The sequence below is a fragment of the Phoca vitulina genome, unplaced genomic scaffold (genome assembly GCF_004348235.1).
Source record: "Phoca vitulina isolate PV1807 unplaced genomic scaffold, GSC_HSeal_1.0 scaffold59, whole genome shotgun sequence".
Classification (NCBI taxonomy): Eukaryota; Metazoa; Chordata; class Mammalia; order Carnivora; family Phocidae; genus Phoca; species Phoca vitulina.
In genome coordinates this window covers 5,078,472-5,092,413 of record NW_022589762.1, presented here as the reverse complement: position 1 = coordinate 5,092,413, position 13,942 = coordinate 5,078,472, and the positions used below count along the sequence as shown (strand labels likewise).

The 13,942-nt window shown below is 48.9% G+C and overlaps 1 long non-coding RNA gene across 2 annotated transcripts in view; it reads left to right on the top strand.

The window, feature by feature from the left end:
* Positions 1 to 8,499, top strand: part of LOC116623563 — a 49,726-nt gene extending 41,227 nt beyond the window's left edge. For both annotated transcript variants that reach the window (XR_004297726.1, XR_004297725.1), the window contains 2 exons: positions 3,378 to 3,548; positions 6,901 to 8,499. This is a non-coding gene — a long non-coding RNA (uncharacterized LOC116623563). The remainder of the gene's footprint in view (positions 1 to 3,377; positions 3,549 to 6,900) is intronic.
* The last annotated feature ends 5,443 nt before the right edge of the window (positions 8,500 to 13,942 follow it).

Below are 13,942 nucleotides of genomic sequence, written 5' to 3'. Positions count from 1 at the left end.
TAAGGTTAAAATGTTAAAGGATATCACGTGACCATAATTTGATGTGTCCATTGCTACAAGAAAGACACAGCTGCCTTTAGGACCAGGATACTCTCTCTCCAGGCCCGTGCTCTGCATTTTCTCTTTAGGGCCCCTTTTCCTGTTGTTTCTATGGTTGACCTACCTCCCCCTTAGGACTGACCTTCTTTTCTGTAGATAGCCCTCCAAATACATTCCAGTGAAGGCTGGATGCTTCGAGAATCATTCTCTCTTGAAGGTAATCACAAGCTCTGCTCTGATGCAGTGTAGGTCACGTCATGGTTTTCCTCTCTGAGAGTTTTATTCCCCCCATTTCCAAATTCCTGGGGGCAGAGTAGGTGGGTAAATGTTGCATATTTGTTCATGTATGTACCATCCACTCAGTGCGCTCTTGAAAGATGTTCTCTTTCCATGTATGTAAGGGATTCATTCATGCATCACATAAGTTATTTTTTGAGGCTGCGTGTGTGTGTGTGTGTGTCCAGCATTATGCAGGTTTCTAGCACAATGCTGGTTATTGATCAAGCTGCTTGAAACTTCTCTGTTGGAGCGAGACCACCTCACCACCAGCACGATATTGCTGAAGATGGGGGCATTTTCCCAGGCACTGTCTTAAGAACAGAGAGATAGTCTATAAATACTCAGTCACATTTTCATGCTTTCCAACCAAGGAATGAACTGGCACGATCACCCAGACACTGAGACAGGAGAACACAATTGTTGCCAATCTGGGGATGTTCGCCTATGTCAAGCACCGTGTGAAATTCTTCACGCATATGTTACATTGACTTCTCACCACAACACTGTGGAGTAGGTAGTAGTATGGTCATCCTATAGATAACAGAACCACGGTTCAGAGGGTTAAGACAACTTGTGTGGGCTCACACTGCTGGTCACCACGAAGCCGGGCTTCAAAGCCAGGTCTGCCCAACCCCGGAGGTCTTCCTGGCTGCTTTGTCTCACGCCCATAAGCAGCACACCCGTGTCCGGAATGCTGTGGCCACAGCATAGCCACGAAGACCCCCCACCTCCCTCTGTTTTTCCAAACACCACCTCAGGACGCACGGTGGGAGTCGTGACCTCTCCGTGGCCTGCAGGATCAAGGCTAGTCCCTCACCGGTCACTCAGGCCCCCTCCCCCAACAAGGCCCAACATCCCCTTGTAATGTCCCCTCTGCTTAGAAACCGCAACTTCTGTGGCCTACTGCCCGCCTTCCCCAGTGTCTCTTGGATTTATGGCCTCCTTAACTGGCACCAGACATTTGCTCCTGTCCTCCTTTTGGCTCTAGATGGTCACCAGCCATGATCCGGGGGCTGGGGGGTGGGGGGGCCTGCTGACGGTCCACACCGCGCCCAGGCCGCACCTCACCAAACAGCGCCTGGGACCTCCTCTGTCTCTGAAGCACCTTCATGTCACACCCCTCACCCTGGATGCTCAGCATGCATTTATTTTCCGAAGCCACAAAGAGAACTGGGAGACAGGAGGGAGAGAACAGGCCTGAGCTAACCAGGTAGCCCCCCCCCCCCCCACGCCTCCCCGAACGTCTGGGAACATTTAGTCTCCGTGCCGCTCCATTTATCATTGCTCCCCAACAGCCACACAGCTCGTGGAAGTTAGCAATGGTGTTTAAAGTATTTTGTTCTTCCTCAATACGGAGCACATGCTGACCACATGGTAGATTTCGAGTCCTCACTTCGAACATGAATGAAACGAGCCAGTGGAGCATTCCAAAGGACGGCAGCCGAATACCAGTTGTTTCAAGATGGTGGTTGGTGCCTGAATACTGGTGGGTCTAGTGGCAGGAAAAAAAAGGATTTGGGGGCACTCATGAGACAGCTTCGTGTAGAGGCTGAAAACATAAGCTTTGGAGTCCGGTAGGGTTTGCATCTGAACTCTGCCCCTTCACAGCTGTGTGACATTGGTCCAGTGACTGCACCTTTCTGTGCTTTCACTCTGGCATCTGTAAGAAGGGCCATTACGATGATGAAATAAAATCATTTGTGTCAGTGCCTGGCAGAGTGAATGATCCACAAGAGATCGGTCAGTGTGATTAGAGAGGGCGGAGGGGAACGAAGAAGACCGTTGGAGGAAGACGGTATTTAGGGAGTTTTGGAAGAGTGTCTAGTGACGTCCCACCCTGGCTCTGTGACCATCGGAGACGTCCTGGAGCCCCCACTCCGGTTACGGAGCTCTCTGGTTTCTGGAAGTGGTGGCAGCAGCTGTGTGCTGGGTGGTGGCAGGGGTGGGGGTCAGAGGGGGGGTTTGTTGCTGGGAGGGTGACGGTGGGGGGAGAGGATACAGGGCAGGGGTGCACTGCAACTGAGCCGTTGGTTTATTTCAAGGTTGCAATCCCTCCAACCATCTCTTCCTATAAGTCGCCCTGACCCGAGGGCAGAGGAGCTGAACCCGGAGCAGATGTTTCCTCTCTTTCACTATCAATGGGTGGCTTGGGGACACGGGGGAGGGGAGGACAGGGGGAAGGAAATGAAGGCGCTGAGAGAGATCCCTTAGTTGGGAACCCCTCCTTCCCCGCCCCGGGGGTCTGTAGGCTTGGAGTGTCCGCCCCCTAGGGTTCTAGGAAGCACTCGATGATGTTAATTGTGTGGCCAAACCTAGGGTCAGATCACACCAAGGATGGGGGTGTGGGGTGGCCCATTTCCTGGAGGGGACTTGCGGGGTGGTTGGGAGCTCCTGCCCAGCTCAGTGAAGAATAAGTGGGGACAGGAGGGAATAAAAACAGCACCCTGTGCCATCTGCACCTGTCGGGGAAACCACCTGTGCGGCAGGCCCAGCAGCTTGGAGAACCGTGGCAGCTTCCAACCACCACCAGGATCTCTCTGGGCCTCAGTTTTCTGGTCTGTAAAATGGAGAGTAGGTATTAACCTCTCCAGATGACTTTGTTCCCTCCTCGGGAGGACTCCCTGAATAGTGACTGTCACGACACTGCCTTACCAATGTGCAGGATCAGCGAGAATGACATTTCATGGGGCACCAGCCGCACAGGGGATGTCGCTTACAGGCGGGGAAAGTACCTAAGTGTTCTTCCACCTGCTGCAGCCATGGAGGCGGCCTCCGCTGTGGGGACAGGTGCACCTCCTCCCAGATTACTCCGAAATCATTGTGGGTGCCCAGTAAGCACTTCTTGGCTCGAGGCGGAGAGAAACAATGAAAAGCTGGTGGGCGCTTAAAATTTCCCTGAGCCAATTAATCATTTCGGGCACTTTGGCTTCATCCCCTGCCCTGAGATACATCTTCTTTCTCATGGGAATGGTTGTGAGGCTCCAGCAAGTCAGGGAGTGGCCAAGCTGAGCTGGGCAGGTATATTTTCTGGGTTGTCATGCCAGTTTCTATTTCTCAAGGTAAAGGAGGCGCCTTCGTGTCTCTGAAGACACAAAAGGCCCAGCAAAGTCGGTGCTGTCTTTACGGTGGGGCTGGAAAAGGGAACAGGTAGCCTCGAGGAACAGCGAGCTCCCTGTCTCACGGGTGTTCGGCAACAACACGGCGTTCCCCATCCCCCACACACCGAGCTGGTAAGCCCCCTGTGTATGTCACCTTAACCCCTGCACTGGCGTTCCATGAGGACGTCACAATGGTCATCACCCCATTTTACAGATAGGGAGACTGACGTTCCTGGAGGTTAACTGGCCTCAGGTTTCACAGCTCCACAGTGGCCTTCTGAAAGCTTAGAAATCGTACCACTGGCGGTGGGCACGGCCTGCCAGAGGTGCCATGTGACCTGCTGATGTGGGGCCTAACTCAACAGTAGTGAATTTCTCCCCAAAGGGAAAGTCTTGAGTTAAACCTCAGAAAAGTTCCCATGGGTCAGCCTTGAGCACCCTCCTGTTCCACTTCTGATGGTGCTGGCCTTCCATCCAGGCTGACTGTACTGTCTCAAGCCACAGGGACTGGGACGGAGAACAGCAGGGCTGGGGTGTGTGTGTGTGGAGGTGCAGCAGGACCTGGGAACCAGAGGGCAGGCTGCGTATCTGACTCTTAACCTTTCACACTCGTGCTACTGAATGCCATGGGCATGCACATGCGTGTGCGTGTGTGAGTGTGTGTGTGTGTGTGTAAGAGAGAGGAGTTTTTAGGGAGGGAGAGGGTATTGCCTTCCTATGAATCTTTCTTTTCTCTTTCTTCCTTTCTTTCTTTTTTTCAGCAAACCACAGACCAGTTACACATTCTTTGGCAGTTTCCTGAGGATGAACTTTAGATATTTGTAGAGAGAGGAAAGAAAGAAAGAGAGAGAGAGAGAGAAAGGAAAGGAAAGAGGAAGGGAGAGGGAAAGAAAGGGAGAGAGAGAGAAAGAGAGGAAGGAAGGGAGGAAGGAAGGAAGGAAGAAAGGAAGGGAGGAGGGAGGGAGGGAAGGAGGAAGGAAGGAAGGAAGGGAGGGAGGGAGGGAAGGAGGAAGGAAGGGAGGGAGGGAGGGAGGGAGGGAGGGAGGGAGGGAAGGAGGAAGGAAGGGAGGGAGGGAGGGAGGGAAGGAGGAAGGAAGGAAGGGAGGGAGGGAGGGAGGGAGGAAGGAAGGAAGGGAGGGAGGGAGGGAGGGAGGAAGGACGGAAGGGAGGAAGGGAGGAAGGGAGGGAGGGAGGGAAGGAGGAAGGAAGGAAGGGAGGGAGGGAGGGAGGAAGGAAGGGAGGAAGGGAGGAAGGGGTAGGGTGGGGAAGAAGTGAGACAGCAGTGTGCATACACACCCTCCACACACAACTCCTGGCAATAAGGAAGTGAGACTAGATCTTTTTCATGAATGGGCTTAACTCAGCCTTGCTGAACTTCCGCTCCCCCATTCACCAGCATTCAAATTTCACCTTCTGACCATCCAAGGCAGCTGGCTGCTGGCCCAGGAACTAGAAGCGGTTTGAGATCATCCCCCTGACCACAGGCAACTGTGTGCTTACAAGAATCTTCTTTTCTGAGCTGGTAAATCCAAAACGATCAGGATGTTTACAAGGATGCCAGGTTTGAGGGGCACTGGCCCCTGGCCCCCGCTCCCCTCTCCCAGCTCCCTCCAGGGCTATTGCTTACACCCTGGGGAAGCTGGGAAGTTGCAGCAGGCTGTGCGTGCAGAAGAAGGGCTCCCACCCAGGAGCTGGCTCGGGCAAGCGTTAATGCCTGCCTGAAAATTCTGCTGAGAGGCAAGCGGCCCCATTTGGGAGAGGACACTTTAGAGTTTCCCTGCTGGGGCTGCAGGGCAGTGAGCTGTGGCTTGTGGCCTGTGTGGGTGCCATTCTTTCATTTTGGATGGGGGTTGGTTGAGGAACAGGGAGCCCTCAGAGCTGCTGTCTTTTTAAAATCGGCCTGGAGTTTGCAGGTGGTTTGTCCAGGCAGTGGAAAGACGGGCTGTGGGGGCTTGAGCTAGCCATTTAATTTTGCTGTGCCTCAGTTTCCTCGGTGGTAAAGATGGGTAATAACACCTCTGGGTGGGGCCGCTGTGATTACTGAATGAGCTAAGGCAAAAGTCAGGGGGATGCCACCTCCCTGGGCCCCCAGGCCCCTGGGCTCTCAGTTAGGGGAGCCCCTGCTGCCACCCCTCAGAGAATCAGGGCCAGCTCTGCAGCTGGATGCAGCCAGGGATGGTGGCTGCCACGGACTTCTGATGAGTGGCCTGGAAATGGAGGAATACAGGGAGGGTCTATCCAGGACACCAAAGAAGGAAGAGGAAGGAGAAAGGTGGGGGGGGGGGTTGGGGAGGGCAGAGACCCCTCTGTGAGGCCGAGCTGCCCTTTCTCTGCCCCGCTCTCTCTTGAAGCCCCTTCCAGTGGAAGATCAAGGAGATGAGGACCATCATTTTCCCGTCCCCACCCTTGCTCTCCCTTGGTCCCCGTACTCGGATGGCTTAAAGGGGGTCCCCAAACACCCATGTCTTGAAATACTCAGGCCCAGAGGTCGGGCATGGATGGGAGTGACCTTCAGGGTGCCTCTCCACTTCCGGGCCAGGAGCCTTTCCCGAAGGCGAAATCCAGGACAAAGTGCTGGCGAGCTGCATTCCACTCCTTGCGGCGGCTGTGCGGCGGGGCCGGGCTCTGGGCACTGGGAACGGACTCGGAAATACCAGTGGGCTTTGTTGGGCTGATTACTCACAGCAAAGGAATGACATCCATTTCAGTGGACTTTCTAGGAACTTGCCTGCAGCTGGAGCGTCCGTCCCTGTCCCTCGGTCCCTCTCCAGCATGGAGAGGCTGCTCGCAGAGGCCCAGTGCCGGGGAGGGCAAGGCGCGGCTTATGGTGGCCTGATGCCAATGGGTCCCCGGGGGGGGGGGAACTGCTGTGAGTCTCTGTGGACGCAGTTGGGCTCTGGGTCCTCCTCCCCTGTGATAACTGGGGGCAGCCTTTCTTGACCTGTTTTTCCGATCCTCTCTCCCTCGGCTTTCCCCACGTCTCCCAGAGCAGAGGTGAGCGGCATCCCAGCAGGACCGCAGGCTGAAGGCAGGGAAGTAGGACAGTAGGGACGGGATGGGGCTCTCATGGAGGAGATGCCCATTGATGGAAGCTGCCCAGCCCCGTGCTGCAGAGGAACACGGGGAGCCCTGCAGGAGTCACACACTTCTCCCCAGCTTGCACCATCGGCACATGGCAGAGCTAGGAGTGAAGTCCATTTTGGCTCAGTTACGAAGCCTGTGGGTTTAGCTACCAGCCTTGATTTTGTGTGTTCTGGATTAGCTCTACTTTTATGAGAACGAGATGAAGCACTCCCTGAGGGGAAAGGCCACGTTTTATTTTGGCCTCCATTACTGTTTTCTCTTTGCAAATGCCTCTGGACCCCCTTAACTAGTTATCATCAGCACTGCCACCACATGACTGATCCTCTTTCCATTCCTCTTTTCTGGGCCATGATATTTCTGTTTACTAATGGCTTCTATGCCTCCCTCTCTCTGTCTCTAGGCTTCTGGATCATGTCACTCTCTGGATCCTCTAAGAGTATCTCTCATTCACATGTCCTGTCAGGAGCTCTGAGGGCTTATCGACTCTCCCATCTGGACATTCCCATTGGTGAGACTCGCAGCCTACATTCTACAGAAGACAGCAAAAGGCCATCACTGATGGAAGTTTTCGTGGCCAGGGCGGTAGGGTCACATGGTAAAAAGCATATGGCATTTGCTTGATTATCCTCGATTGAAAGACGAGGGACCCAAAACTCAGAGAGGTTAAGCAACGTGCCTGAGGTCATCCATATAGAAGACAATGGAGTCTAGAATCTAGATTAGAACGCAAGTCTTCTGCTTCCAAAGCCCGAGAATCTTCTATTCTATCGTGCTACCTCCCAAGAAAAACTCCATTGTGTCTGGTTTGTTTTTTGTGTTGAGAGTCATTAATTACATTTTAAATTATAGCAAGATTATAATTTCTACAAGGTAGTTAGTTCACTCAGTAGATATTCTTCCACCCTGAAACTTCCATCTTTCTGAATAAATGAAAACATATTATCATGAGTGTTAATGTTAACTTTAAATAAAACCCTTAGCACTAAGTCTGACATAGACTTGCTTGATAACATTATTCATAAGTGTTGTTAATAACATACTGACGACTGCTGTTTGAAAAAAGAGAAAGCAACAGAACCGCTAATAATAATACTGCAGAAACCTCTTTAGTCCAAAAATGACACAAGAGCAGTGGCCCTTGGGTTAAGAGGCTTGACTCTTCAGCTGCCATCAGCTGGCTGTGTGGCCTGGGGCACGACAATGACCCTCCAGGCTCCATCAAATGAGTGGCTCATCCCTTAGACACGGGGTTTGACCCAAATAATCTCTCTGACTCCCTTCACCTCCAATCCGCGACGGATCTAGAAGTTTGGCTTTGCAGCCTCGCAAGGGGCTGAAACAAGTATGGAAACAAGTTTGTAGCGAAGCCACGCCGATAGACCTCCCCAGGCCAGCAGGTGGGGTGGCCCTCCTAGTACCTGACGGCAGGCACACAGTTCTTGCTGCAACTCCGAAGAGTTCTTGTCTGAACCATGCTAACTGGTTGAACTTTAGGGGCTCAGAAACTTCCTCCACGTTAGGGCTGACAAACACAGGTCATACCAGTGGCCAAGTCCACTCGCTCTGTTCTCATCTGTTGGACTCGATGGGCAGTAGAATTTCCATCCGCTCAAGCAGCTGCTGATAGCTGCAGGGCCTGGGGTGGTCTCTGTTAGCCCACCAGCTGCTTAATCAGCAGGCAGGAGGAGCTTCCTCTGGCTTCCTCTGGTCTGCAGCTGCTCAGAGCATCACTGGAACAATGGTTGACTTCCACGACAAGAATGTGTCAAACCCGTTTTTTTTTTTAATGCAGAAAATTATTTCAGGTTGGCTTATAAGCTGGTCCAAATATGTTCTCTGGGATATAAAACATTGTGATAAAGTGCCCCAAATAATGGCCCCCGCACAAGCCTTCTGATAATGTTAATTCATTGTTGTTAATATCAGATCTCACAGAACAATGAGATTAACATGACGATGATATATCCAAACTCGACTAACCCTTCTAAGACCAGCTCAGATTCCCTTTCTTCCAGGAATTCTTTCTGGACTCCTCAGCCTATATTCATTTCTGGCATTCCTCCCTTCCTTCCTCCCTCCCTCCCTCCCTTCCTTCTTACCTTCCTTCCTTCCTTCCTTCCTTCCTTCCTTCCTTCCTTCCTTCCTTCCTTCATAGAATGCTTTTCAAGTGCTTGGGGTTTTAGGTGTTGAGGATATCCTGGCAGACCTATTCTGGTGGGTGAAGACAGATAACAGGCAATATACAAATTAAAAAAAAAAAATCATCATCCATTCATTCATTCAATCAAAAATTTACTGAGCACTTACTATGTGCCAGACATAGTCTTAGTATTGAATCTATTGAATAAGACAGACTTGGGTTATCAACTTCAGAAGCTTTCTTTTTAGTGAAGAAGCAGACAATGAGCAGATGGATGGAACAGTTTAGACATGGTACGTGTTTGAAGAAATACAACAGGGGCTTGTGCCCATGATGAAGGGGCAGGGGACGACAGGGTGCTGCTTTCAGCAAGGAAGTCAGGTTTCTATCATTTCTAGAGAAGTCAAATCAAAATGAAAACTTGTACTGCACTCACTGTCCTATTGTTCAAGACCTCTCCCTCTTAAACTTCACCGGAACACTGGCTTATGGTGGTCACGGACTGAGTTTGAAGGATTTCTTAACTGACTTCAGCAGAGAAGAGGGAAAGCTGCTCCGTGACTTGATTGAAGATACTTCGGCAGGGTCTCAGCTCACAGTCTTAAGAATCTGGGGGTTTGCGGGAACAGGGACAAGTGTGGGGCAAGTGGGAGAAAAGAGCTTCTGGTCTGTAGACCCTAAGATGTACTAGAACATGAAGTCTTGATTTCCAGTGAAAAGCACTAAATGACATCATGGGCAGCTGGAGCAAAGCCTGGCTCTTTCCCAAGCCTGCCATCTGATTTTCAGTCCTAACACACCACTGCCTCACTTCTGTATCAAGATTTTAACTTTCAGAACACTTTCCTTGTGAGCTTGAGGTTTACAGCATCCTTGAAAGATAAAAGTGACAAATACTATTATCTCTGTTTGAGAGTGAGGAAACAGAGAGAGAAAGGTCAAAAGTCTTATCCAAGGCCACCCAGTAAGTTGGGGGAGAAATCAGCAATAGACCTCATTCAGAGCCCTTTGTTCTTCCCACCACGTGGCTTGTTGGTACCATCATTTGCCAAATCTGCATGAAATATGCATCCATTATTAACTCTTTTGTGCATTTAGAATAATTATCTGATTTGGGACTTTTCTTCGCAGAATGAATTTTCCTTCTCTTTGACTCCCTAGCTGCTGTCTGGAATTCTTTATCTTCAGCCCCAACTTCACACACCTTCCTCTGGATGGTGGGGGAGGAACCAATAGCAATGGGCAGTGTGGGAGGTGGACACTTGGGGCTACATCTCAGGACAGCTGTCCTTGATTATGGAAGGGTGCGCAAGAGCCCCCAGGCATGCCCTGCTCGACACTGGGAATTGCTGAATGCAGATTTGAAAACCTCACCAAGCGTGTTGACCAGCAGGGACAGCTGCTGGTGGGTTGGGCTGTTGGAGACCTACAGTAGGTCCCAAGCCTATCTTCCGTCTTCCCCTCCTGGGTTTCCTTGTCCTTCTGGAAGATGCACACCAGTGGGTGTGTGTGGGCGGTGCCTTGTGAACCACTGGGAGAGAGGGCCATTTCCAATTCCTATGCCAACCTCCTCATTGGTCTCCTAGCATCTTCTCTCCATCCCCTCCATTCCAATGTCCACCAAGCAATTACAGTAGCCTTTGAAAACACAGAACTCTTCATTTTTCTCCCCTGCTCGAAATCCTATAACTCCCTCACCCCGCTCCTCGCCCCCTTATCTAAGGACAAAGTCTCAACATGGCTCATAATTGCTTGCACCATATGGTCCCTCCGGCTTACTCTGCCATATGATTTCAGACCCGCTCCCCTTTCCCACTCTGACTCCAGCCACCCTGACCTTTCTGAGCCTCAAGAGAACCAAGGTCTTTCTGCTTTGGGACTTTGGTATAAGCTGTTCCCTCTGCCTGAAACTCTCTCCCCTCCTTGTTCCCTACTTGTTTGCCGAGTATCTCTTACTCAGCTTTTATGTCACAGCTTAAATGTCACCTCCCTTGATTGCTTAGCCTAGATCATATTCCCCATTATATAGCACTTCTCCACTTCTATGAGATCATAGCTCTCACATTTGTACTAAAAAAAAAAAAAAGTTAATTGTTTAACTGCTTAGAAGGTTCTCCTCTATCCCCTCCCTCTCCTCACTCCCTTCTTCCCCTCTTCCTTTTGGTAACACGATCTCTCATAGTGCCTAGCACACTGCCTGCACTCTACGCATGTCTGCAAATGACTGAATGACCCATATGCCCCTAAGGGTTGGGAGGGCATTTAAGATCCTTGAATCTAATGTGTCTCCTTGACAGCATTCCTGCCCAATATCCCCCACCTCTGCTTCAGTGCTGCTGTAGGGGGGGCACTTGCTGTCTCTCAGGTCAGTCCGTTCAATCTAAGGAAGGAGGGGCCTCACCAGTGGTTAAATGTTCACCCTTAGCATGTTACTTAACTCCTCTCTACCTTTGTTTCCTCATCCGTAAATGGTGATTGTGATAACACCCACTTCACAGAAATGCTGTAATTATTAAATGAGATCAGGCATGTGAAACACAATGAGTTTTTCACCACGATGGATCAACACTTGCGAGTTATTATGATTAGGACTACTATTATTATATAATCATCATCACAGAAGGTGAAATTTTCCTTACATCGCATTGTGATCAGTTTCTCTACCCATCTGGGTCTACCTGGGGGCTTGCACAGAACGTGTCTGACACATTTCACACGACAGCCATTAACGTCTTTGAAGACAGTATCTTGTTGACTAGGTCCTGTCTTCTCCAGCGTGCCATGGGGCAGGGACCGTACCAGTTTCAAGTGTCCCACTGTCTTGGCCCTCTTTGAATAATCCCTCTTTGTCTATGTCCCCTCACTTCTTGGGCCATCCTAGAGATGAAAAAGTGCTGGTCCAAATGAATCCAGGACTGTGGGCAACAGAGTAGGGTGACAAGGAATTATCTAGTCTCTGGACACAGCCAAGGTGTGAGAAGCTTTATGGACTTTTCAGCAAAACTTTGGGGTCTCAGTCTACCATTGTGAGATGGGAGCTGAAGGAAACAATATGGGGAGACCAGGTCTGATCTCAGGCAAAATTGATCTGCTCCAATCTACCATTTATTTTCTTCCTACCTTTTTTTTTTTTTAAGGCTGTAACTCAGGTGCCTACATGCTACTCCAGCTTACAATATAGAATGTCCTACCTAAACAACTAACCAAAGCTGTGCAGATCCTCTTTTTAGAACTTACCAGTCCTTTAAAATACTTTTTCAAGGTCTTTTCTCTCCTGAGTTAAAATACCATATTAGTTCCTGCTAAAGTGTTAATGACTAACCTCAGTTCCCCTTCCTGCCTGCCATGCCCGCCCCCCTGACCGCAAGGGTTGGATAAATTTGAATTTTAGACATAAATGGCAGGGTCAGTGAAGAAGTTAATTTTGAGCAGGTGGAGATTTTACCCAGGGCTCTCCAATTCACAATGTGCAGGTAGCTTCCTACTGCACCTAGGCATTAAGCTAACCAACCCTACAAATACAATCTTGTAGAAAGGAGGGCCTGTCTGGTGAAGTCAGTTAATATGAAGACCGCCATCTACTGGCAGATGGTATCTAATGGACCCATTGGTGTACTTAGTAAGTTATTGCTACTGCATAGAGTTTCCTGATTGGATTGCCTGAGTGAGGAGGACCAGTAGTCTCCCCTCAGTCCTTTACTCTAATCTTCTTTTTTTATTATTCCTTTTTTCTTTAACTTTGATTCCTTAATGTATATAACATTTCACAGAGCGCTTGAACTGGAGGGGATCTTTGACCTGAAGGGTATACCTGGTATAAGCCATTAACACTTTAGTATAAATTAATACATCTGACTACCAGCAGTCTAGAAATTGAGCTGAAATTCTAAGGATATGGCCAATTGGTTGTCTTCCTTCCTTATTTCCTTCTTTCATTCCTCCATGCCTCTCTTCTTTTCTTTTTTCTTTTCTCTCGCTCTCTCCGTCTTTCTCTCTATCCCAGTATCTCTCCCTCTCTCTGTCTTATCATTGAATTTAGAAGTCTTGCTCAAAAACAAAATATTACCTATGAATAGGAAAGAATGACAAACATTTTTATTTACCAAGGGATAGCTGTGGACATTTTTAAAAGGTATCAGTCCACTGGCCTTGCCTACCCTATCAAAATTCATTTGTGCTTATTTCTGAATCCCTGAAACAAATGTAACTCCTCCTGATATCTCCCCAATCTTTGAGATACCTTATTTCCAGTTCCTTCAATCCCTCTAGCAGTCTCCTACCTCCGTTTCAATAAGAAGTGTAAATATTTTTGCCATATTCTAAAGCACCTTTCATGTGTGGTGTGTTTGCTTCATGCATGGCTCTCTGGCCTCTTGTCATGGACTATTGCTTCCTGAAGACATTTGGCTTCTCTTTCTTAGTACCTCACCATTGCACTAAGTATGAATTCAGCACTGGTTACCCAACTAGATATGTTCATTGGTTAGGGCTCAAACAGTGCTGAAATGATGGGCAAGAAAGTGTTTAGGTTCAGATAACATTCTAGGTCTCCATACACCTGCATCTGTGTGTGGGTGGCAAGAAGGGAAAATAATGGTTTACCAACTGGAGTGTGAATGTGCCTGAGGAGACAGGAAGACTTTCCAAAGGATATTCAGGCATGAATTAACTTAAGGGAATCAATTTCCAGATCCTCAATTCCTTTTCAACCCTTCCCTAAAGTTGATCTGCTTGACAACGCACCTGCATTGGCTGGTTCTCTGGTCTTGCCTGTTCTTTCTCAATAGCCCTTTGCTCACTTTATAAAAAAGAAAAAAAAATTTTATTCATCCCAAAACTGACTATGGTGCATTGGGCCAAGTATAAAAACCTCCATGGCATCAAGGGGCAACTGAAAATATTAAGGAAGACAACATAAATCTCTAAAGCTTTGTGTCTTTCCATCTTATACATATTTCTGTTAAGGGCAAAGCATGGCATTAGAAATGGGGTACTTTGTCTCATTTGGAAGATATTTTGAATTCAGATTTATTGCACAGTGAGCTAGCAAATGTGATTTTTTTTTGTATAATGAATCTCCTCATCCATACCCCAATGATTGTCAAAGAAAATACTGCCACCATGCAAATTCCATAAAAATAAAGTGAGTGAAGATAGGAAATATTCAAGGTGGTGGTGCATTACTTCATCCAGGTGATAAATGACAAATTCATGGTAAGATTTCAAACTCTCTCACTCTCTCTTTCTCTCTATCATCTTAGAATTAGAATGTAGAATGTTTGTCACGAGGACATATGTTAAC